The 23,063-nt window shown below is 41.7% G+C and overlaps 4 non-coding genes across 4 annotated transcripts; all 4 read right to left on the bottom strand.

Moving 5' to 3' along the window:
• Nucleotides 1-9,038: 9,038 nt before the first annotated feature.
• On the bottom strand, nt 9,039-9,110 carry Trnac-gca (transfer RNA cysteine (anticodon GCA)). The gene has a single exon. It is a non-coding gene; the product is annotated as a tRNA-Cys (tRNA).
• Nucleotides 9,111-10,022: 912 nt separating this feature from the next.
• Trnac-gca (transfer RNA cysteine (anticodon GCA)) lies at nt 10,023-10,094 on the bottom strand. The gene has a single exon. It is a non-coding gene; the product is annotated as a tRNA-Cys (tRNA).
• Nucleotides 10,095-11,811: 1,717 nt separating this feature from the next.
• On the bottom strand, nt 11,812-11,883 carry Trnac-gca (transfer RNA cysteine (anticodon GCA)). The gene has a single exon. It is a non-coding gene; the product is annotated as a tRNA-Cys (tRNA).
• Nucleotides 11,884-16,223: 4,340 nt separating this feature from the next.
• Trnac-gca (transfer RNA cysteine (anticodon GCA)) lies at nt 16,224-16,295 on the bottom strand. Its single transcript has one exon. It is a non-coding gene; the product is annotated as a tRNA-Cys (tRNA).
• Nucleotides 16,296-23,063: the final 6,768 nt, after the last annotated feature.

The raw sequence follows: 23,063 nt of genomic DNA, 5'->3' as shown, positions 1-23,063 counted from the left end.
AATGCATTCCACTGTTGTCATGTATTTAAAAATAATAATAAAATCAATTTTAAAAAAACATCCATTTCTTCCATTTTTTCAATTTATCGGAGTATAAGTTTTCAAAATAGTCCCTAATGATCCTCTGAATTTCTGTGATGTCTGTAGTGATGTCTCCTTTTTCATCTCTAGTTTTAGTAATTGGGTCTTCTCATTTTTCTTCTGATTAATTTGAAAAGGGGTTATCAATCTTGTTTATCTTTTCAAAGAACCAACAATTTTTTGATCCATTGTATTTTTTGTATTCTCTTGTTTATTCAGCTTTTTCACTGCTGTGAGTAAAGGACCCAACCAGAACAATTGTAGAGGAGTAAAGGTTTATTTAGGAGCTCATGGTTTCACAAGTCTCAGTCCATAAGTAGATGGCTCCATTCCTCAGGACGCAAGGTGAAGCAGGACATCATGGTGGAAGAGTGTGGCAGACAGAAGCAGCTCACACAGTGATCAGGAGGAAGAAAGAGACTCTACTCTCCAGATACAAAATAGATACCCCACAGTCCCACCCCCAGTGAACCACTTCCTTCAGCCATACGCCACCTGCATCCAGTTACCATTTGGTTAATCTCATCAGGGATTAATTCACTGATTAGGTTAAGGCTATAACCCAAACATTTCTCCTCCAAACTTTCTTGCATTACCTCACATGTGAGCTTTTGGGAGACACCTCACATCCAAACCATAACATTTCTATTTCATTGGTTTTATCTCTTTCCTGGACTGGTTTTGGAATTTGTTTCTTATTATTTATCAATGGTCTTGAGATGCATCATTGGGTTATTTATTTGGGCTTTTTCTGATTTTTGTTATATAGGCACTCATCACTATAAATTTTTCTCTTAGAACTGTCTTCATAGTGTCCCAGAGGTTCTGATATGTTATATCAAAATTCTCATCAGATTCTAAGAATTTTTTTAAATTTCTCCCCTGGTTTCTTCTATCATCCATTCCTAATTCAAAAGTGTATCATTTGGTCTTCATATATTTATACCTTTTCTATTGATGTCTAATTTCATTCCATTGTGATCGATAAAATAAAAGGAATTGTACCATTTTTTTATTTTCTGAGATTTTCTTTCTGGCCTAAAATATGGCCTATTTTGGAGAATTTTCCATGAGCACCTAAGAAGAAAGTGAATTTGGCTGTGGTTGGATAAATTATTCTATAGATGTCTGTAAAGTCCATTTTATTTATATTTTAGGTCTGAAGAGTCTTTACTGAGTTTGTATGGAAGACTTGTCTACTGGCGAGAGATGTGTGTGGAAACTACCAGTATTATTGTATTGGGGTGTATCTGAGTCTTTAAGCTGAGTAGTGTCTGTTATTGTATAATTAGGTACACCAATATTTGGGGCATAAATATTTACTGTTATATCTTTTTGCTTGATTTTTCCCCATAACAGCATTTAAAGCCCTTATTTGTCTCTTCTGATTAATTTTAGCTTCAGATCTGCTTAGTCAGATAGGAGCGTAGCTATTTGTGTTTTTTTGGAGACCCAATTGTATAATATATCTATTTTCATCCCTTCCCTTTTAGGCTGTGGTTTTCTTTGTCTGTAAGATGACTTTCTTGCAAACAACATATATGTAGGTCTTGTTTTTTAATTGATTTTTCCAGCCTATGTCTTTTAATTCGAAAGTTGAGACCATTTATGTTCAATGTTATTATAAAGAGAAACATCAATTCCTGACAGTTTGATTTATTTCTAATGCTTAATTTGGTTCTGTTTCTCATTTGTTTAGCTAGTCTTCAAATTAATTAAAGTTGTCCATTTGCAAGCTCTGGGGATTGCTTTTGATTTCTTCTGTGTGTAGTATTTCTTTAAGAATTTTCTGACATTCCAGTATAGTAACCATGAATTCTTTTAGGATTTGCTTATCTTTGAAGGCTTTTTTATTTCTTTTTTGATTCTGAAGGATAGCTTTCATGGATATAATGATCTTGGTTGATGAGTATTTTCTTTCAGCACTTGGGACACATCATTCCAAGCCTTCTTTGGATTTTGTACTTTATACTGGGAAATAAGAAATAATTCTGTTTGGCTTCCATCTAAATGTGACCTGAAGTTTTTATCTTGAGGCTTTTAAAATTCTATCCTTTTACTATATGTTAGATGTTTTTCTAATAATGCGTTGTGGAAAGAATCTTTCTTCATCTTGTTTATTTGAGGTTCTGAATGCCTCCTGTATCTGGATGTCCATCTCAATCTCAAAGTTTGGACTTTTCTTGTTATTATTTCTCTGAAGATGCTATTCATGCCATTCACCTGTATCTCACAATATTCTTCAATTCTAGTGATTCTTAAGTTTTGAATCTTAATGTTGCCTGCATCTCACAACCTTCTTCAATTTCAGTGATACTTAAATTTGGGATCTTAATGTTGCCCCAGGTTTCTTATATATCCTGGTTGCAGTTATTTATTTTCTTTTCTTTAATACTCTCTTAATGTTCAAGACTGGCAACTTTATCTTCCAGCTCTTCTGTCTTCAGCATAGTCTACTCTATTAGAGAGATTTTCAACTGAACATTTTATTTGATTTAGTATATCTTTCATTTCCAAGATTTCTGTTTGGTTCTTTTTCAATCTCTCTTCTAATGGAATTTCTCATTTATTTCCTGTCACTTCCTAAGTCTTTCAGTTACCTTCTGTGTTCTCTTCAAATTCATTTGTCATTTGTACAATCATTCTTTTGAATTCCTTTTCTAGTATTTTATCCATTTCTATATCTTTGGAGTTAGTTACTGGTGAATTATGAACTTTATGAGGCAACTTTGTTCTTTCATATTTCTTGTATTCCTCTGTTGGGTTTTATGCATCTGTTAGGATGGATCTCTCTTCCACTCTTACTTGTTAACCTTTTTAGGCCACAGCCTTTTCTTGACAAAACATTCTAGGATATCAAGTCATTATGAATTTTTCAATATATTTCCAAATGGGTTTTGCAATATAGTTTTCTTCTTGGTTCTTTGGTGATGATGAATATATTTTGACAGAATGTATGGTGTGTCAAACTTGATTATTCCACTTTCCCTGTAGGTTACACGTGGGGTCTTGTAGATCTGGCAATATGTGTTGTATACAGCAGGGTATGTGAGGTGCGCCACCTGTGATTGCTCTTCTTTACTTTACAACTCTGTATATTCTAAAAGAATATGTGAATGATCTAGATTAAAAACACTCATAGGTGTGGTGCCCAAAGCCCTTATGTTAATTTTGTTTTTGCTGTAGGAGTATATGTCCATGAGTGAGATCTGATGACTCTCCATATCCATTTCTACCTGGGGCCTGGTCATTAGTTTGGGTTTTTGTGTCCTTTATATGTAATAGGTATCATTGAGGTTACAATATAGTTAGTTGGTTTGGGGAACAAGGTGTGCCATCTCTTGACTGGGTTTAGCTCAGCAGCAGAGTGTCTGTGAACTTGTAGTGTCCTGATAAAATCCCAATATCTCCCAGAAAAGGAGCAAACAATAGCAACAACACAAGCAAGCAATATACAGCATTAAAACAAATGCCTGCTGCCTACTATTGCCGCAGTCTGCCTGGGCACAAAATCACGAGCCACCACACAGCTTGTAGATTCAAACAGCAACTCTTTAGTCCCGATCTCACACCAGCTGTCTACAATCACGTTCTGGGGAAATCCACGTTCTCTGCCCACATCCACCCCCACTGGGCTTCTGTCTCCCAAAAAATACTGTCTGAATCCCGTGAGAACTCAAGGGGAACTCAGGCAGCAGGATACGCCCTATTCCCAGCAGGAATAACCTTAAACCTGGAACCACCCTAAACCCAGATAGTCCTAAACTGGGAACGCCCTAAACCCGGATCCGCCTTGGTCCTTGAGCAAGATCACCTACATGCAATGTCACTGCAAAATGTCCTATTTCCACGAGTCCTTCCACTAAGCAACATGGGGTACGCTGGCAAGGAAATTGTCATACCTACTTGGCTAATGGCTCCCAGCATACTATGACATCTACAACACAAATTACCATAAAAACAGGAATGGCATTGTTGGTAATTGTCAACAGCAAAAATAATAAATAGTCATGAACTAGATCTGATATAAAAAGCAGATGTTAACTATGCTATCCACAGTACTAGTAATTGCAAAAGCATGAATGGTGGAGGAAGGAGTTACACCAACTAAATAGTTCTTAAAAATAGTAAGAGCCAGGTGCAGTGGTTCATGCTTGTAATTCCAGTGGCTCAGAAGTCTGAGGCAGGAGAATCACAAGTTCAAAGGCAGCCTCAGCAATTTCAAGGCACTAAGCAACTCAGTGAGACCCTGTCTCTAAATAAGATTCAAACTAGGGCTGGAAATGTGGCTCAGTGGTTGAGTGCCCCTGCAATACCAAAAAAGGGGTGGGGGTGGCTATGCTGTAGCTCAGTGGTAGAACACCTGCCTACCATATGTGAGGCACTGGGTTTGATCCTCAGCACCACATAAAAATAAATAAGTGAAATAAAGGTATTTTGTCCAACCAACTAAAAATTAAATATTTTTTTAAATAAAAAAAATAAAGTGAGTAAATATACAGAAGAAGATAATTTGGCTATTAGAGGGAGAAGAAAGAAGAGAAAGAATCAGGAGAAACAAACAAAAATAAGCAAAAATCCCTAACCCTCAAAAACAAGACTAGGAAAAATAACAATAATTTTAAAAATGGTAAAATAAAAAAAAGAAACAAATATGTGTGTGTGTGTGTGTGTGTGTGTGTATCCACTAACCAATCAGCACATCAATACAGCTAGAACTCAGAAGGCGGGGATAGAGAGACACAGAGACAAAGACAGGGAGACTAGAGGGAGAGAGGAAAAGATTCTTAATTAAAAATAAAAAAATTATCTCCACTACATGGTCAAAATTATTGATGAGAATGATCGATGACTGCCCTCTTTCTATTTCTTCTTGTGCTGTGTACCCTTACAAAGAACAAGGACTTGGGGGTTGTCAACCCAGTTCCTCGTTGTGCTGCTCACTGAGGTGTCAGCTGGAGTGGCCTAAAACTGAAGCTGGTTGAAACTGCTCTCAGCTTCCCTTCTCCTGGGAGGATAGAACTGGAACTACTGTTGATTGGAGTTTTGTCTGGACAGACCAGATCCTTGAACTCTCAGGGTGGGAACGGCTACAGAATTCTAAATAGGAAGTTCTAGTGAGTGGGGCATCACTCTAATGGGCCTTTGGGATTTGGGCATGGTATCTGCTCTTTGATGATTAGATCCAAACATCCCCAGGGCCAGGCAGATACCAATCTCTGCTGAACTTCTACATCTAAGTAGCATTCCAAGAATTCTACCTTTAGGGCAGTGAAGCCAACCCTACACAGGTCTCTCATTCTGCTGCTCATGAACACAGCCTTCCTAGGCTTAGTCTCCAAATGTGATCACGCCCACATGTTCAGATTCTCTAAAGCAAGTTGTGCTCCACTCTGTATCTCTAACTTGATTTCCCCTGGGGTACAATCTTCTCTGTGCCTGTTTTAATCACGCTCTAGTTAGTGCCCCTACTAGGCCCGGTGATAGGTACTTGCTGGGACAGTGTGGCTGTATTTCCCATGATGTCCCTGGCTCCCACAGCAGCCTGCAGCATGGTGGCCTCAAGGCAGCTACCACTTCAGCTCTCTGCCTGCCAGATGAGAAACACAGAGCGCTTTTTGAACACCGGTTCTCTGTGTAGCCTCTAGACTGGCTGAGTGCAGCTGCTGCTCTGTAGTACAGGTTTTTCCATGCCAAACGTGTCCATGGTGCTCCTCTCTCTGTTTTCCTTCCCTCTGTGGTGACCAGCACCTCTCCTGCTGCCACAACCACCTTGACTCCCATGTACTCTTTTTTATCCTCTGTTCAATGCTCCTGAATCGTTAGTCTGTAAGGGAATCTGAATGTTTAATGTTAAATTTCAGTGAATTCCTTCTTTCACCCACCTTGCTGAGAAGCAGAGCTCCCACTGCTTCAACCCCAAGCCACGGAACAACCGGAAATGCGGCCTTCCTCTAACCTGCCATCTTGAATCCTCCCCTCTGCTATTTTTACCCCTAATTTAGGCTGAGAGAGCAGGGGAAGTTGTCCATGTCGCTGGTGTGACAGTTGGCACTTAGAACAACTAGCTCTCATTTTCACCTGGTTCACTTATTCGGTGACAGGAGGTCAAAGGTTCTCGCGATACAATCAGAAGGGCCCTGTGTTTGGGCTGCCGGAGAACCACACACACAGTGTCCTGTTGGAGCTTATTATTTGCTCTCTGAACCAATCAAATCAGCCTTCCCTCCTGAAGCCACACCAACTGCTCTCAGGAAACTGCATATTGGATTCTGGGGGACTGTGAGAAAGTCTCTCCCAACTTTTTCGATGGGCTTCTACATTTCCATCCCCCAAAATGACCCAGATATTGATTACCCCCCAAGTCCAATAAGGCTCAGTGACCAAGCACACCCGCCTCGTTGGCCTGAGGATCCTTTGCCGTCTACCCTTTGTGGTCCCAGACTGGACACTTTCATTTGAGAAGAGCCCATCTCAGACTGACAGACACAGAGGACAATAGATGGCAAGATGGGAAGGAGCTCAAGGCCATCAGAGAAGTCTGAAGATCCAGGATCATAAAGCAGGCAGGATCCAGGCTAGAGGGCCAGGATCCCAACCAGCCTGGTCAGGGAGCCACCAGCCCTCCACAGTGACCACTGCCCAGTACCTGACCTCACTGCCGATGCCTGAGCTCCAAGGTGAATTCCACATTGAGCCTGCCTCTCTGAGCAATTTTCTTCACACTCACAGTTTTTCTTGGGGTATAGAGTTGGCCAAGTTCAAGGTATTAGCCATTGTTCTGAATGATTTCATATGTCATATCGGATATTCTGTGGTAGGCAGATATTTGGCCAAACACTATTATATTTAAATATAATTGATACTTAAATCAGTAGACTTTGTGTAAAGGCCATTACCACTCTAAAGTGGGTGGTCCTCGTGTAATCAGTTAAGCCTTAAGAGGAAAAACTGAAGATTATGAGAAAGAGGGAATGTGCCCCAAGACTGTCTTCAGACTCGCGCTGCCACATCCCCTTTTCCTGGGAGTCCAAACTGTGGGGCCTCCTGTAGAAATCATGCTTATATGTTCCACAGCTGTGTAGGCCAGCCCTCAAAATCTCTCTCTCTCTCTCTCTCTCTCTCTCTCTCTCTCTCACACACACACACACACACACACACACACTATTGGTCTGTGTTCTTTGGAGAACAGGGCCTAGCACCCACATATTTGGGAAGGATACATCTGCTACTTTTGTCTTCCTTAACCTATCTAGACTAGATCCTGTCTTCCATCCTGGGACCCATGAACACAGACTGGGTCTTGAAAACCCAGGGTTTCTCTAGATGGACAGGTGTCAGAAATTATTTCTGGTGAACTCCTTATCTACCTGGCCTCTCTCTACCTTGATGGCAGAATCACATGGTAACCATTGTGGTCCTCCAGTGAAAAGCAGTTGCCACCTGGATCTGAACCAGGGACCTCTTGAGCTGCAGTCAAATGTTCTGCCTCTCAGCTATGGCCCCACGTGTCTGCAACCTCCCATTAGCACCTTTTCCTCCACAGCACCTCTTATGGTTTAGATATGAGGTGTCCCCAAAAGCTCATGTGAGAGGTGATGCAAGAAAGTTTAGAGACGAAATGATCGCACTGTGAGAGCCTTCACCTAGTCAGTGCCTTGATCTGCTTGAACAGACTAACTAGGTGACGACTGCAGGCAGGTAGGTGTGGCTGCGGGAGTGGGTGGCTGAGGACGTGCCTGTGGGGTGTATACTTTGTCCCTGGTGAGCCCAGCTTGGTCTCTCTCTGCTTCCTGATTGCCACGTCCTGGGCTGCTTTCCTCCCCTAGGCCTCCTAGCCTGGATCCTGCCTGCTTTATGATCCTGGGTCTTCAGACTTCTCTGATGGCCTTGAGCTCCTTCCCATCGTGCAATGGATTTGACTAACTAAGGACTGAGACCTCTGAAACCATGATCCTCAAATAAACTCCCCTGTGTTGCTCTTGTCGGGTCTTTGGTCATAGACGTGAAAAAAAACTGGCTGAAGCTGCACCACACCCAGGCTGTCTATGATTTATAGTCCAATGCAGTCTCGGCATGTTCTGGAAACCGCCAGGTTTCTCTACTGTAGTCTGCCCTAACTAGGCAGACTTTTCACGTGGAAAGGACACCAGATGCCAGTGTTTCCATTAAGTCCACACACCACAATCAGATAAGGGCTATCATGAATCTCACAGAGTTCAGAAAGGGCCTCCTCTATACTCCAAGGCCTCAAGGAGGGAGCTCCTTATGGCCCTCTATCACACATTCACTCAACAAACACTCATAGAACTTGTCAGGAACTGGATCCTCTCATACATGTAAAGGCCACAGAGACTGGGAAGATATTGTCCCTGATCTTCAGAGTCTTAGTCCAGATATTTCCATGAGATTTTTCACTGATGTGACAGGAGCCTAAGCAGAGGCCTGAGGGAGCAGGAAGTAAGCAGCCTGCTGCCAGGGGTCAGGAGGTGCTTCCTGGAGAGGTGACAAAGAAGATGTGATAGAGAAAAAGCTGGGCTCCTCAGCCCCGTGGACCTGTTGGAAAGCTGGACATCCATGCAGTTAGGAACACTCACGGTCACTGCCTTGGAGGACAGCCTGTGCCACAGCATAATCAGCCCTGACTTGGAGGAACCTCAAAACAAGCACTCTGCTATCTCCTTCTACAGAGGAGGACACAGATGTGGCCTGAGCAGAATCAAGAACACAAGGTGAACACACTCAGTTCCCACGGGGATACAACTGAGGGTTAAGAGTCAAAATGGTTGACCTGGGCCAGTATGTGACTCCTTGTTATTTACTAGTCCAGAAGGTTTCTTGTGTACCGCCCACTTCTTCAGCTATTTAAAAGTGGCCAGATCACTCGGGGTGGGGGGGGGGGTGTGACTGTCACATGACATGGCAGCCTCCCACATCTGTCATCTAAGTCTTCAGCAAGGGGGCACCTGGATTTGAACTAGGGACCTCTTGATCTGCAGTCAAATGCTCTACCCCTGAGCTATACCCCCACTCATGTAGAGCCCCTCATTAGCACCTTTTCATCCTCAGCACCCTCTAGGCCACTCTGCATATCCCAGCAAACTGCCAGCTTCCTCCACTGAAGTCTGCCCTCCCTTCTTTCATCTCCAACCTTAACTGGTCCCATCCCACCTCAGACTGCTGAGAGCACCTGGAATGGACTCCAGTGTTTCTCTAACACACTGTCATCAGACAAGAACCAGTGACACGGGGTCTTTAGTGGACCTCACACAGCCCAGGGAGAACCTCCCCAAACAAACACTCATGGAGTTTGATAAGTGCCTGATCTGTCATCCATGTCGAGGTCACAGAAACAGGGAAGACATTGTCCTTGTTCCTCAAAAAGTCTTAGTAAAAATAGGAGAAAAACCCAGGAACAAAATATTTCCACTGATGTGGCAGGACCCCCTGGGGGTCAGCAGGGGCTTCTCACAGAGGTAACAAAGAAGAGTTGCCTGAGGAAGAAGCTGGGTTCCTCAACCCCGCAGACCTCTTATAAGGCTGGATGTCCATGCAACGAGGGAGCCTCCTGGTCATTGCCTTGGAGGACAGTCTGTGACACAGCATGACCAGCCATGCCCTGGAGGAGCCTCTCAGCCTGCCCTCTGCTGTCTCCTTCTGGAGAGGAGGACACAGATGTGGCCAGAGCAGAACCCAGAGCACAAGTGAACACACTGTGGTCGTGTGCCCAAAAACCCCACATGTAATTGGAGATGGAGTCATAATGGAGTCCACATTGATGAGGAAGGGCTTCTGTTCACCAAACGCTCTGGGCCAGGGGATGATGCCTGGGACACCACTAGGGGTTAAGAGCTAAGATGGATGACATGGTCACTATGTGACACCTTGTTCTTCAGGGCTTTAGAAGTTTTCCTCTCTGGCATGTAAAAGAGTCTCCAGCAAGGGGGCACCTGGATTTGAACCAGGGACCTCTTGATCTGCAGTCAAATGCTCTACCCCTGAGCTATACCCCCTGCTGCCTAGGAGTGTGCAATAAGCACCCTAAACATGAAAGACCACACCCTGGATTCTCCTCCTGGAGATGTGCACTCAATAGTGTCACCTACTTCCTTCATCCTACACTTCCTTCCTGTGTCCACACCTGCCTTCCACCTCTACTTAAGACCAGCACCCTCCCCTCTCTAGTCCCCAGGTGAGGCGGTGGCATTAATGTCATGGATGTCTACAGCTGGAACCTCCTTCAGACTCAACTAGAAGAGCCAGACTCAAGGAGCCGGCTGCTCAGCAGACCCTGCGGAGGTGAGGGTGGAGCAGGGTTGGGCAAAAGCAAAATTTCATGCTTCTCCCTGAGAACTCCCACGTGAGATCCTCTGGGAACAGAAACTAGGGACGATGTGTTTCTCTAACAAGCTTACTGAGCAATTTCGACTCACAGTTTGGAGATACTAATTTAAACTGTTCCCTTCCATGTTATAGACCTGGAAAAAAATGACAGTAATTAATAATATCTAAACAAAACACACCTGATTGGTGACAGACTCATAATAGAGTCCACATTCATGAGGAAGAGCTTCTGTGCACAAAACAGTGGGGAGCTGCCCTGGCCTTTGTGCCACTCAGTCTGCACGTGCAGTGTGAGTCTCAGGCACCTGGTGGGCCAGAAGTGACAGAGGGACAAAGAGAGGAAGGGGCCTTGACTTTGGCTTCTGAGGCTGCAAGCAGAGCCCTTTCTCACAAGGCTCACACCATTGGGGACCCTCAAAACATGCCAAGGGGGTGCACAGGCTGGGGACAAAATGAGAAGAAAAAGAAACCAATGCAAGAGAATTGCCCACCCAAGGAAAGAGGCAGAGCAAAGAGCACTGAAGGGCTGGGACGAGGAGGTCACATGGGGCAGCAGGAGAAAGGGAGGGGTGGAACAAAGTGAACCTCTGCCCCTCTGGTCTCTCCTTGCAGGAAGATTCAGCGTTAGGGGAGTGAGGAAGAGAAAAGACACTGTTTTCTATACCTGTTCTAAGAGCAAAACTAGAGAGCATCTGCCATTGAATCAGGGACCTGTGCTCCTCAGTCCAAGATCTTACTCAAAGCAACCAGTGTCGCCTAATGAGCCTGCTTCAGTGCTGAGTTTTACTGCAGGGAGTCCAGGCCTCCATTATGGCCTCCACCACCCCTGCAAAGCTCTGCCTCTACAGTTTGTCACCTTCTCCTCACCTGTAGCTTCATCTAACCTGCATGCCTTTCCTACAGTTGCTCACCTCCACCCACCTGGCCACTGTCTGTCCCTGCAGACCCAACTGTCCTTTACTCAGGAACTGAAGACACCAGCTGGACTTCATTACTGGTCTCCTCTGAAATGCTCTTAACAATGATATGATGATGTAAATTCCAACAATTTTTCTGCCAGTTAGAATCATTGGATGTTAGGGTAGATGTTAGCAGGGGACAGTGCTCCCTCAAATTAAAGTTCCCTGACCTGAGTTCTGCTGATCAGAATTACTACATGTGATTCGGGTTTGAATAAAGTCAGCCAGTAATAATGCAGTAATGCAAATCAATCTGGGTAACTCTGATTCAGTGTGTTTCTCCATAATACAAATGCTACAGAGCAAGCAGGGCTATTTAGTCAGCACTTGATAGAGAGTGATACTATTTATCATCCTCCCAGCAAGTTTGGCCAGAGCAGAACACAAAATACTGGATGCACTTCAGTGATTAAAAGTCTAGCACGGTAGGGGGCACCTGGATTTGAACCAGGGACCTCTTGATCTGCAGTCAAATGCTCTACCCCTGAGATATACCCCCTTCTATGTCAATGAGGCTTCATTAATATCTTTCACTCCAACAGCCACACCCAGACTACCTGTGACCTATGAATGGCTTCAGGATGGGAGTTCTTGGCAGCTGCCAGGCCTGGGCCAGTGGAAACTCATCATCTTGCTACCTACAACAGACAGCACGACCACCACCCTCAAAAGCCCTCAGCCTGTGTCTTCCCAGCCTTGGGGCCAGTTGGGTTATTTGTGGGGTTTTATTGAGTGGGGGTAAGTTTTTTGAGTTTTTCTTATATTAATCCTTTGTCAAGAGAGTAGCTTGCAAAGATTTTCTCCAATTCTGTAAGTTCTTTCTCCACATTCTTGATCATTTCCTTTGCTGTGTAGAAGCTTTAAAATTAAATGCTATTTGATTTATTAATTCTTTGTACTACTTCCTGAGCTTTAGGGGTATTATTGAGAAAGTTATTACCTATACCTATGTGTTGGAGTGTTGACCCTATGTTTTCCTCTAGGAGTTTCATAATTTCTGGTTTAATTTCTAGGTCTCTGATCTATTTTGAGTTGACTTTAGTGTAGTGTGGGAGATAAGGATCTAGTCTTATTCTTATACATATGGATAACCAATTTTACCAGGATCATTTGTTTAAAAGTTTTATTTTCTCCAGTGTGTTTTGGCAACTTTGTCAAGAATCACATGACTGTATCTATGTGGGTTTGCCTCTATCCCTTCTATTCTGTACCTTTGGTCTATATGTCTGTTTTCTATGCCATACAGTTTTTACTAAAGCCCTGTAGTGTAATTGTAAGTCAGGTATTTTGATGCCTATAGCATTGCTTATTTGCCTTAAAATTGCTTAGGTATTCTGAGTCAGATATAAGAGTTGGTACTCATGCTTTTTCAGGAACTCCATTTGCATGGTATATCAAAATCCATTCTTTCAGACTCAGTTTCTGGCTGTCTTTGCTTGTAAGGTGAGTCTCTTGCAAACAACATATAGTTGGGCCTTGTTTTTTTAATTCATTCTTCCAGTCCATGTTTTTCAATTACATTTATATTAATGTTATTATACAGATGTTTAATTCATGCCACTTTTATTTATTTCTGTTTAATTTGTTCTTTCTTCTCATTTGTTTAACTACTCTTTTTAAAATTTCTTTTTTTAATATTTTTTATATGTATGGACCTTTATTTTATTCATTTATTTATATGTGGTGCTGAGGATCGAACCCAGTGCCTCATACATGCTAGGCAAGCACTCTACCACTGAGCCACAGCCTAGCCCTCTTTTAAAAATTTCTAATGAGATTTTTCCATTTGTGACTTCTGGGTTTTTTGGTTTGGGTTTTTTTTTTTTAATTTGTTTTGTGTGTAGTATTTCTTTAAGAATTTTCTGTAATGCTGGCTTACAATTCTATTAGTTTCTGCCTATCTTGGAAGGTTTTTATTTCTACTTCAATTCTGAAGGATAGCTTTGGTGGATGTAATGAACCTGGTTGACAGTTATTTGGTTGACAATTGTTTTCTTTCAAGGTTTTGAACACATCATTCCAAACCTTCCTGATTTACTGAAGTAATTCCTGAAGTAATTCTGATGGGTGGCTTCCAATTATGACCTGATGTTTTTCTCTTGAGGCTTTTAAAATTCTATTCTTGTTCTGTTTGTTAGTCATTTTAATTATTATGTGTCATGGAGAGGATCTTTTTTGATCTTTTCTATATGGGGTTATGAATGCCTCCTGTATCTGGATGTCCATCTCATTCTTAAGATTTGGAAGTTTTCTATTATCTCCCTGAAGAAACAATATCCATGCCATTAGCCTGTATCTCACAATCCTCTCAATTCCAATGCATCTTAATTTTGCAATCTTAGTGTTTCCCTGAGTCTTGTATATTCTGGTCATGGTTATTTACCTTCCTTTCTTAAATATGATCTAAATGTTCATGATTAGCCACTTTGTTTTCCAGCTCTGAGGTTCTATCTTTATCATGTTCTACTCTATTGGAAATCTATTGGCCTTTTTTAGTTGTTTTTCATTTTTAAGACTTCTGCTTGGTTCTTTTTCATATCTCTAGCTCCTTATTGAATTTCTCATTTATATCCTATATTGACCTCGTTAATTCATTCAGGAGTTTTTTTTTTTATTTTCTGGAAATTCATTGATCATTTTTATCATCATTCTTTTGAATTATTTCATCCACTTCAGTACTTTTGCTGGTGAATGATAAATTTTAGGAAGCCACATATTACCTTGTTTTTTCATATTTCTTTGTATCCTTGTGCTGGATTTTATGCATCTGTTAAGATAGATTTTTCTTATACTCTTATTTGTTAACCTGCTTAGGGCCCAGTCTTCTCTTGCCAAAATATTCTGGACTATAATGTTGATGTGAATTTTTCCATTTCCAAATGGGCTTTGAGGTACAATTTCCCTGAAAGTTCTTTGATGATGATTAGTGTATTTTGATGCAGTTTATATTGTGTCAGAGCTTGAGGATTCCATTTTCCATACAGGTCTCAAAAGAGTGGTATTCTTTTTGTAGATCTTCCAATTGTGTTGTATACAGTGGAATACAACTTCTATGATTGCTTTTCTTCATTTCACACCTCTATATATTCTAAAAGGCAATGAAAGTTATATAGATTGAGACCCTTCATGAGTATGGTTTCCACAGCCTTTGTATTAATTCTCTGTTTTTGTTGAAAGAATGGATGTCTATGAGTGGGATCTGTGGATGGTCCTCATAGACATTACCACTTGAGATATGGTCATTAATTTGAAGTTTTTGTCTCTTTTATTTTTATTTTAAAGTATCATTGAAGTTTGAGCATGGTTAGTTTGTTTGGAGAGAAAGGTATATTGCCTCTTGGCTGGGTTTAGCTTAACAGAAGAATCTCTATTCTGTGAACTTGTAGTGTGCCACTAGATTCCCAGGACCTCACAGAAAATGGGAGAAACAAACAATATCAACAACAGAAGCAAACCATACTCAGCATTAAAATAAATGTCCAGTGTCTATGGAACCTACAACACCAATTGTTACAAAAATAAGAATGGTGGTGTCAGCAATTGCCAAAAGCAAAAATAATAAATAGCCACGAACTAGATCTGGCATTAAAGTAAACAGCAAGTATCAACTACATCATCCACAGTACTAACAACTGCAACAGCATGAATGGTGGTGATAGGAGTTATATAAAACAAACAGTTCTAAAAATTGGTAAAAATATAGAAACTGACTGCCGCAGTCCAGCTGCAGCAAAATAACCGGGGAGTGGCGCCATCCTGACTTGTTTACAGACTCTAACAACTGCCAGCTTTCTCCATTGGAATGTGACTTTACCTATTATATCTCCAACTTTAATGCGTCCACTCAATCTCCACTCTCAGACTGCTGGAGGCACCACATTTGCACCTAGAAAGCACACCTGACTCCAGTGTTTCCCCTAAATCCACACACAGTAATCAGACTGTGGTACTGATCTTCAACGAACCTCACACACAACCCAGGGAGAGCCTCCTCCATACTCCAAGGCCTCAAGGAGGGGACTCATTATTTTACTCCATCACTTATTCCCTCAGCAAATGATCATGGAGCTTGTTAGGTACTGGACCCTGTTGAGGCCACAGAGAAAAGGAAGGCATTGTCCTTGATCTTCGGGACAACTATTTCCATAATATTTCCACAGAAGCAACAGGAAACTAAGCAGAGACCTGAGAGAACAGGAAGTAAGGAGCCCCTGCCCAGGGGGTTAGGAGGAGCTACCTGCAGAGGTTATATAGAGGATTCACCTAAGGAAGAAGCTGGGCTCCTAATCACCATAGACCTCTTAGAAGGCTAGAGTTCACTGGGTGAGGTGGCACATGCCTGTAATCCTGGTGGCTCAGGAGGCTGAGGTAGGAGGATCATGAGTTCAAAGCCAGCCTGAGCAATTAGCAAGGCTCTAAGCAACTTAGTGGGGCCCTATCTCTAAATAAAATATAAAAATGGGGATGTGGGAATGAATCTCTGTGACTACATGCCCCTGAGTTCAATCCCCAGTACCAAAAAAAAGGGGGGGGGGGGCTAGATGTTCATGCAATGAGGGAGTTTTGTTGTCGACTCCCTAGAAGACAGCCTGTGCCAGAGCATGACCAGATGTGACCTGGAGGAGCCTCACAGCCAGCCCTTTTCTGTCTCCTTCTACAGAGGAGTACCAGAGGTGTCACCTGAGCAGAATCCAGAGTACAAATGAACACACTGCAGTTCAGGCCTGGAACAGGGCTAGGAGTTTAGGGCCAATACGGATGACATGAGCCATTATTGACTCCTTGTTATTCACTACCTTAGAAGCCTTCCTCTTTGGTATCTAAAATGAGACTCTAGCAAGGGGGCACCTGGATTTGAACCAGGGACCTCTTGATCTGCAGTCAAATGCTCTACCCCTGAGCTATACCCCCTACTACTTATGAGTGTGTAATAAGCACTCTAAACCTGGATGGTCACACCCTGGATTTCTCCACCTTCAAATGTGCACTTGCTAGTGTCCTACCATCATATATGTCCTACTAGGCCACACACCATCTTTTGGGTTATTCTAGCCTACATGGCTTTCATTCCAAAGCCCCAATTCCATAATCCAACATGTTGTCCCCAACTTTAGGATCATGTCTTCCTTCCATAGTATAGAGAAGAGGAAGAGAAGAGACAAGCCTCTCCCTGTAAGATGTTCTGATCTAATTGGTCTGGGGTGGGGCCTGGGAAATGACACTTTTATAGACTCCTCAAATGATTCTAATTTATATTGGCTTTTAAGAACAGGGTTAAGAACAATCCAGAGTAAAGCCTCAGCATTTGCTGGTTGTGATAAAAATGTTTATCGTGGTGGGTACTAAAGAAGTTGAAATTTCAGGGGTCTGTTAGAATAGGTCAAAAACAGGAATAAGAAGTGAGCACCAGGATTTGAACCAGGGACCTCCTGATCTGTAGTCAGATGCCCTTCCCCAAAACTATACACCCTCCTACTCCTATGAGGCTTCATTATTTCTTTCACTCCTACAGACACACCCCGACCTCCTGTAATTTATTAGTCACTGCTTCAGGATGAGAGCTCTTGGCAGCTGCCAGGCCTGGGACAGAGGAAACTCATCGCCCTGCTGCCTACAACAGACAGTCTTGCCTCCTCAAAAGCCCTCAGCCTGTGTCCTCCCAGCCTCGGGGCCAGGTGCAGACTACAGCCTGGAGAAGCATTGGCTGCTAGCGTGGCCCTCACATCTAATACCAGGGACCTCATGGTAGGCCCCCACAAACACAAACTCCAGAGATTGAGGTGTCTGCTCTGACACACTGAGGCCCCTCCCAGTTGGGCCTGACTCTTCTGGCCCAATACTCAGTTCAGGGCACTTTCTATAAAACTACAATCTAGGAAAGAAGATTCAGTTATTATAGATGTAGAATGATACAGAATGAGCCTCTCCAGGAAATAATCAGAAGCAGGTTTAGGAATCCTTGAAGCATTAAAGAACTGATACCAATACAGCTCAAGGACCAGGACATGCTCCCAGCAGCTTGGCCGGAGCAGGGTGACATGGATGCCAAAGCTTGGACTCTGAAGCCAGACAGCCTGAGTTCAAGTCCTGGGACAGATCATTTCCCCTCCCTGTGATCCAGCTTCAAACCCGTAAAATGTGTATAATAAGAGTACACACTTGATGGGTTGTTGTATAGAATAGATGATTTAATCCATGTATTGCACTTCAAATAGCACTGGCACATGCTAAGTTCTACATACTGTTTGCTGAACAAACAGACTTACCAGGAATCAGCACCATTCACTGAGTCAAGAAGAATAACACTGGAACTCACCCTGCAAAGACCCCACATATGAAGCTGTTAGAATAAATCAGAGCATTTTACATAAAAGAGGAAAATAGAAATTGAATTGAGGAGGAAAGACTACCAAAATGAACACAGATATAGTTTGAATGAATCAAATGAGACATTCAAGAAATGAAAATGTAATTGACATGTTTTCCTTTTAATTTACTTTTTTAAATATTTTTATTTATTTTTTAGTTATAGGTGAACACAATTGCTTTATTTTTTATTTTATGTGGTGCTGAGGATCAATCCCAGTGCCTCACACATGGTAGGCGAGCGCTCTACCTCTGAGCCACAGCCCCAGCCCTTAATTTACTTTTATTGAAGTATAGTTTATACAATAAAGTGTGCAAATCTTTATGTACTACTTGATGGATTTTTACATATGCACATGTGTAACCACCTGAATAAGACACAGTCTCTAGCACTCAGAGGCTCCTGTGAACTCCCTCCTTATTATTCCCTCCTCCAAGACTATATCAGTGTGGATGAGTTGGCCTGCTCTGGAGCTGCGTCTACATGGAATCAAACATTAGTTATTCTTTTGAGTCTGGCTTCTTTCGCCCAACCTCATGTCAATTAGAGTCACCCACATTTGTCCACTATGGCAATAATTTGTTATTTTTAACTCCTGTTTATTATTCTGTGTTATGATAAAACACCATTTACTCATATATCTACTGTAGATAGAAATTTCATCTGTATCCAGTGTGGAGCTGTTTTAGTCAGCTTTTCCTCTCTTTCACCAAAAGATCCAACAAGAAAAATTTAGAAGAGGAAAAGTTTATTTCGGCTATGGTTTCTGAGTTGGTCAGCCAACTCCATTCCTCTGGGCCCAAAGTGAGGCAGAACATCATAGGGTGTGGTGTAGTACAGGGAAGCAGATCAGGACATCACAATCAGGGAGCAGAGAGAGAACACCACTCACCGGGGGCAAAATATAAACCCCAAAGGCACACTTCCCTCAGTCACACCCTACCTCCCCAGTTACCACCCAGCTAATCCATACAGTAGATTAATCCACTGACTGGTTAATGCTCTCCCAATCTAATCATTCCACCTCTCAACATTCTTTCATATATTACACATGAGCTTTGGGGGGACACCTGATAGCTATACTGTAACAGGGGCTACGAGGAAAGTGCTGCTATGAGCATTCTTGTGCATTCATAGACAATCTCTGAGGTCTGTATCTAGGAATACAGTAAGTAACAGGGTACTCATATTGCTAAGTAATAGGGTACTCATATTTTTTACATTAAAAATGCCAGACAGGTGTCTAAATTGGTTATACCGGATTCCACTATCACCACTAGGTTGAGTATTGCTGTGGCTATACATCCTCATCAACTCGTGGAATTCTTAGTTTTTCCCATTTCAACTGTTCTACTGAGACTACAGTGACATCTCCCTGGCAAGCAATGATATTTGACATCTTTCCATATGCTTAATAGAGAAAAGGTTTATTTTGCCTCATAGCTTCATAGGTTCAGCCCATGGTGCACTAATTCAATTGCTCTGAACCCACGGTGAGGCAGAACATCATGGTAGAACAGTGTGGTGGAGGAGTACTGCTCCCTACATAGAGGCCAGGAAGCAAAAAGAGAGGGGAAGGGACCCCAGGGAAGATAAACCCTTCCAGAGTAATCCCCACAGTGATCACCTCCTCCATCCATGCCCCATCTGCCGACGGCTACCACCCAGTCAGTCCATTCAACCCAGGACGGACTGATAAGGTTACAGCTCTTATGATCTAATCATTTTAGGGACTTTCAGGGGATGCATCATATCTAATCAAAACAAGCCACACCTTGTCCCCAAAAACTTATGTCCACCTCAAAGTAAAAAAAGCTTCCGATAGTCTTAACAGTTCCAGAATTGCCCAAAACTCCAAATCCAAAGTCTTCTCTGAGACTTAAAGCAAACTCTTGGCTATGAGCCCCTGTAAAAATTAAAATCAAGCGATACAATCACCAGAGTAAACATCTCATTCCAAAAGGAAGAAATAGGAACATACAAAGAAGGGATGAGATCAAAGTCAGGCCAAACTCTAGCCAGGATTTTTGGTTCCTTTTTATTCTCCCAACGTTTTTGTTTAAGACTTGCACTATGCAGGGTAAAAATGGGAGTTCATAACCCACTTGAATCAAAGTGTGAAATATGATATATCAAGAACTATGTAATGTTTTGAACAACCAACAATAAAAAAATTTTTTTAAAAAAAAAGACTTGCACTATTTCTTTCTAAAACATTTAGTATAAATGAATGGAAGCTTCAATCTAGAGTTTTTGCTATTTTATGACAAAAAAGATAACAATATGATTTCAATTTCAATCTTCAACAGTTTATTCATTCTTTCTATTTCTTCTTGTGTTGATCCAACAAGAACAATTTAGAGGAGGAAAAGTTTATTTCAGCTGTGGTTTCTGAGTTGGTCAGCCAACTCCATTCCTCTGGGTCCAAAGTAAGGCAGAACATCATGGGGTATGGTGTAGTACAGGGAAGCAGCTCAGGACATCACAATCAGGGAAGAGAGAGAACACCACTCACCAGGGGCAAAATATAAAACCCAAAGGCACACTACCAATGACTTACTTCCCTCAGTCACACCCCACCTCCCCAGTTACCACCCAGCTAATCCATATAGTAGATTAATCCACTAATAGCCACAGGATGTAGACAAAGATCAAAGTATAAGTGAATGGGATTAATTGGGAAGCAGTTGCAAACTGTGCATCATGGCATCTACAATTCCATGGATCTCCCTTTATTTCAAGAAAATATGTTCTTGGGCTGAACAGAGTTAGACACATCCTAGCAAGTCGGCCAGAAGATACATACCGCATCCTGTACTTACAGGCAAGTTTGGAAGGACCACATAACAGTGGAAGACTTCTGGGGAAGAAAAGGCCTATCAATAGACAAGACAGTGTGAAGCTTTGCCATCAACTCTTAGGAAGTAGATATGCTAGGACCTGCATAGCTCTGATACTGTATTTTCCATTGAACAAGATCAGTTCTGCTAAACTGACTAAAACAAATTAGTGAGAAGGGACAGAGAAGCAAGACCACCAAGAAAAGAGTTTCTCTGTCTTCATGCAAATTATATTTTTCTAAAAATCTCTCTATGCCATCTAATATTACAGTTTATTGGCAAAACTGGCCTGTAATATCCTTGTACCATCATTTTAACGTCATTGGAAACTATGCTAATGTATCCTTTCTAAAGAATGTCATGTTGGACTACTAGTATTTTCTTTTTTCACTTTGTTCTGAATTATCATTCTTATTTGTTTCAAAGAACAGCTTTTGTTTAATTGATCCTACCTTTATTTTCTATTACCTTAATTTATGTTTTCATTAATGAGTCTTTAATACTTTCTTCATTATTCTTTCCTAGGATTTAGTTTTACCATTCCATTTAAACCTTTTTTTGAGATAAATTCTTAGTTTGTTAATTTTCACTCTATTCACATTATTATAGATGAATTAAGGCTATAAATTGTCCTCTAACTACTGCTATTGCCGCAACTCACAAGTTGTAATATCTAGTATTTTCATCACCATCAGTTAGTACAAAATATTTCCTAATGCCTACTATAATTTCTTCTTTGATCCATAGATTATATAGAAGTGTAATTTTAAACACATGAGAATTTTATAAATTTAAACACATGAGAATTTTATAAATCTTGTTGTATTTTCTAATTATGATGTTATTGATTTCCAGTTTAATTTTTTTTATTTTATTTATTTATTTATTTTGCGGTGCTGGGGATTGAACCCAGGGCCTTGTGCATGCAAGGCAAGCACTCTACCAACTGAGCTAAATACCCAGCCCCAGTTTAATTTTATTTTGATCAGAAAATAATCTTTATGATTTTAATACTCTGGATATTCTAAGTTGCTTTATGGTTCAGTATAGTTATTTTATCAATACTTCATGTGCACTTGAAAAAAATGCATATTTTGCAGTTAAGTGCAAGACTCTTTACATTTCAATTAGGTCAGGTTTATTAATAATGTTTTTAAATATTTGGTATCATTTCACAAGACAGTTTTTAAGACTTCTCATATAAGGAATCCAATGAAGATTTGTCCATTTCTCCATTTTAGTTTGGTTTACCTCTGTTCAGTGTGTTTTGGGGCTGTAATTAGGTTTACCAAAATCAGAATTGCTGTTTCTTCATGGTGAGTTGACCTTTTTTAACAACAGAAAGACTCTTGTCTCTTCTAAGTGTTAGTCAGCTTTCTATTACTGTAATAAATGCCCGAGATCACCAATTTTATTTTAAAAAGTTATTCAGGCTCATAGTTTTGTAGCTTCAGTCCCTGGCCACTTGGCCTTCTTGCCTTTGGACCCATAGCCAGGCAGCATATCATAACAAGGAACGCATAGCAGAGGAAAATCATTTACCTCATGGCTGAGGCGTAACAAAAGAGGGGAAGAGGATGGGGCTGGGGTCAGGCTGTCCCCTTCAAGGACATACTCTACTGAAGGAGAGCCTCTCACTAGGCCCACCTCTTAGTTTCCACCAGCTTCCAACAGCACCACTCTGAGGACTAAGCCTTTAATAAGAGGTTTTCAGGGATGTTCCAGATTCAGACTATAGCACTTAGTAAAGCTTTTTTGCCTCAAAATCTATTTTGTCTAGTATTAATGAAACTACACTGCATGGCACCTGCATCTGTCTTTTTATTCTTAACATGTCTGAATCCTTGCTGTAGATGTGTTTTCAGTGAACAAGACACAGATGGTTGTATTTTTTTTTTAAACCAGCAAAATTCTTTTACCTGGTACATTTATGTTGGCGTGTTTGGCATTGTTTTCGAGTGCTTTAAATACACACACACACTATAAAGCAATATTCTCATTAGCAGTATTGTTCTGATTCATAAAGTAAGACACTACAGAAGTTGGTCAACTTGTCAGAGGTGATCAGACTCATTCACCCGGCAACCATCCTGGAGGTTGTGCTTGGAATCAAAATCAGACACCCCAAGGAAGCTTTGGAGGTCTTCCTATTGCTGCCAGATGTGGGCAGGGTGCAACTCGTCCTCAGAACCCTGAGCACAGCACACTGCTGGTACCTGCTCAGCAGATGACGTTCAGCGATCAGTGACTGTAACTGAGGAAACCCTCCTGACATCCACAGCCTCCCTCAGATCTTCACTTCCTGACTGTGTTTGTCCTTGTTGGCATAGTCTCAGCCCTGTCCCCCATCCTAGACTGCCAGTGAGGGACCCAGGAATGCAGAAACACAAATCATTACCCAGAGGCCAGCTCTGGGTCAAACCAAGCACCATTTCTCCCTGTGAGCATGGGATGAAGGTTGGGTGTGCAGGG

Source organism: Marmota monax, unplaced genomic scaffold (genome assembly GCF_021218885.2).
Source record: "Marmota monax isolate L192 unplaced genomic scaffold, Marmota_monax_Labrador192_F-V1.1 WCK01_AAM20220418_F8-fsc00193, whole genome shotgun sequence".
NCBI lineage: Eukaryota > Metazoa > Chordata > Mammalia > Rodentia > Sciuridae > Marmota > Marmota monax.
Note: the sequence above shows the minus strand (reverse complement) of the source record. Positions and strands in the feature narration are given on the sequence as shown.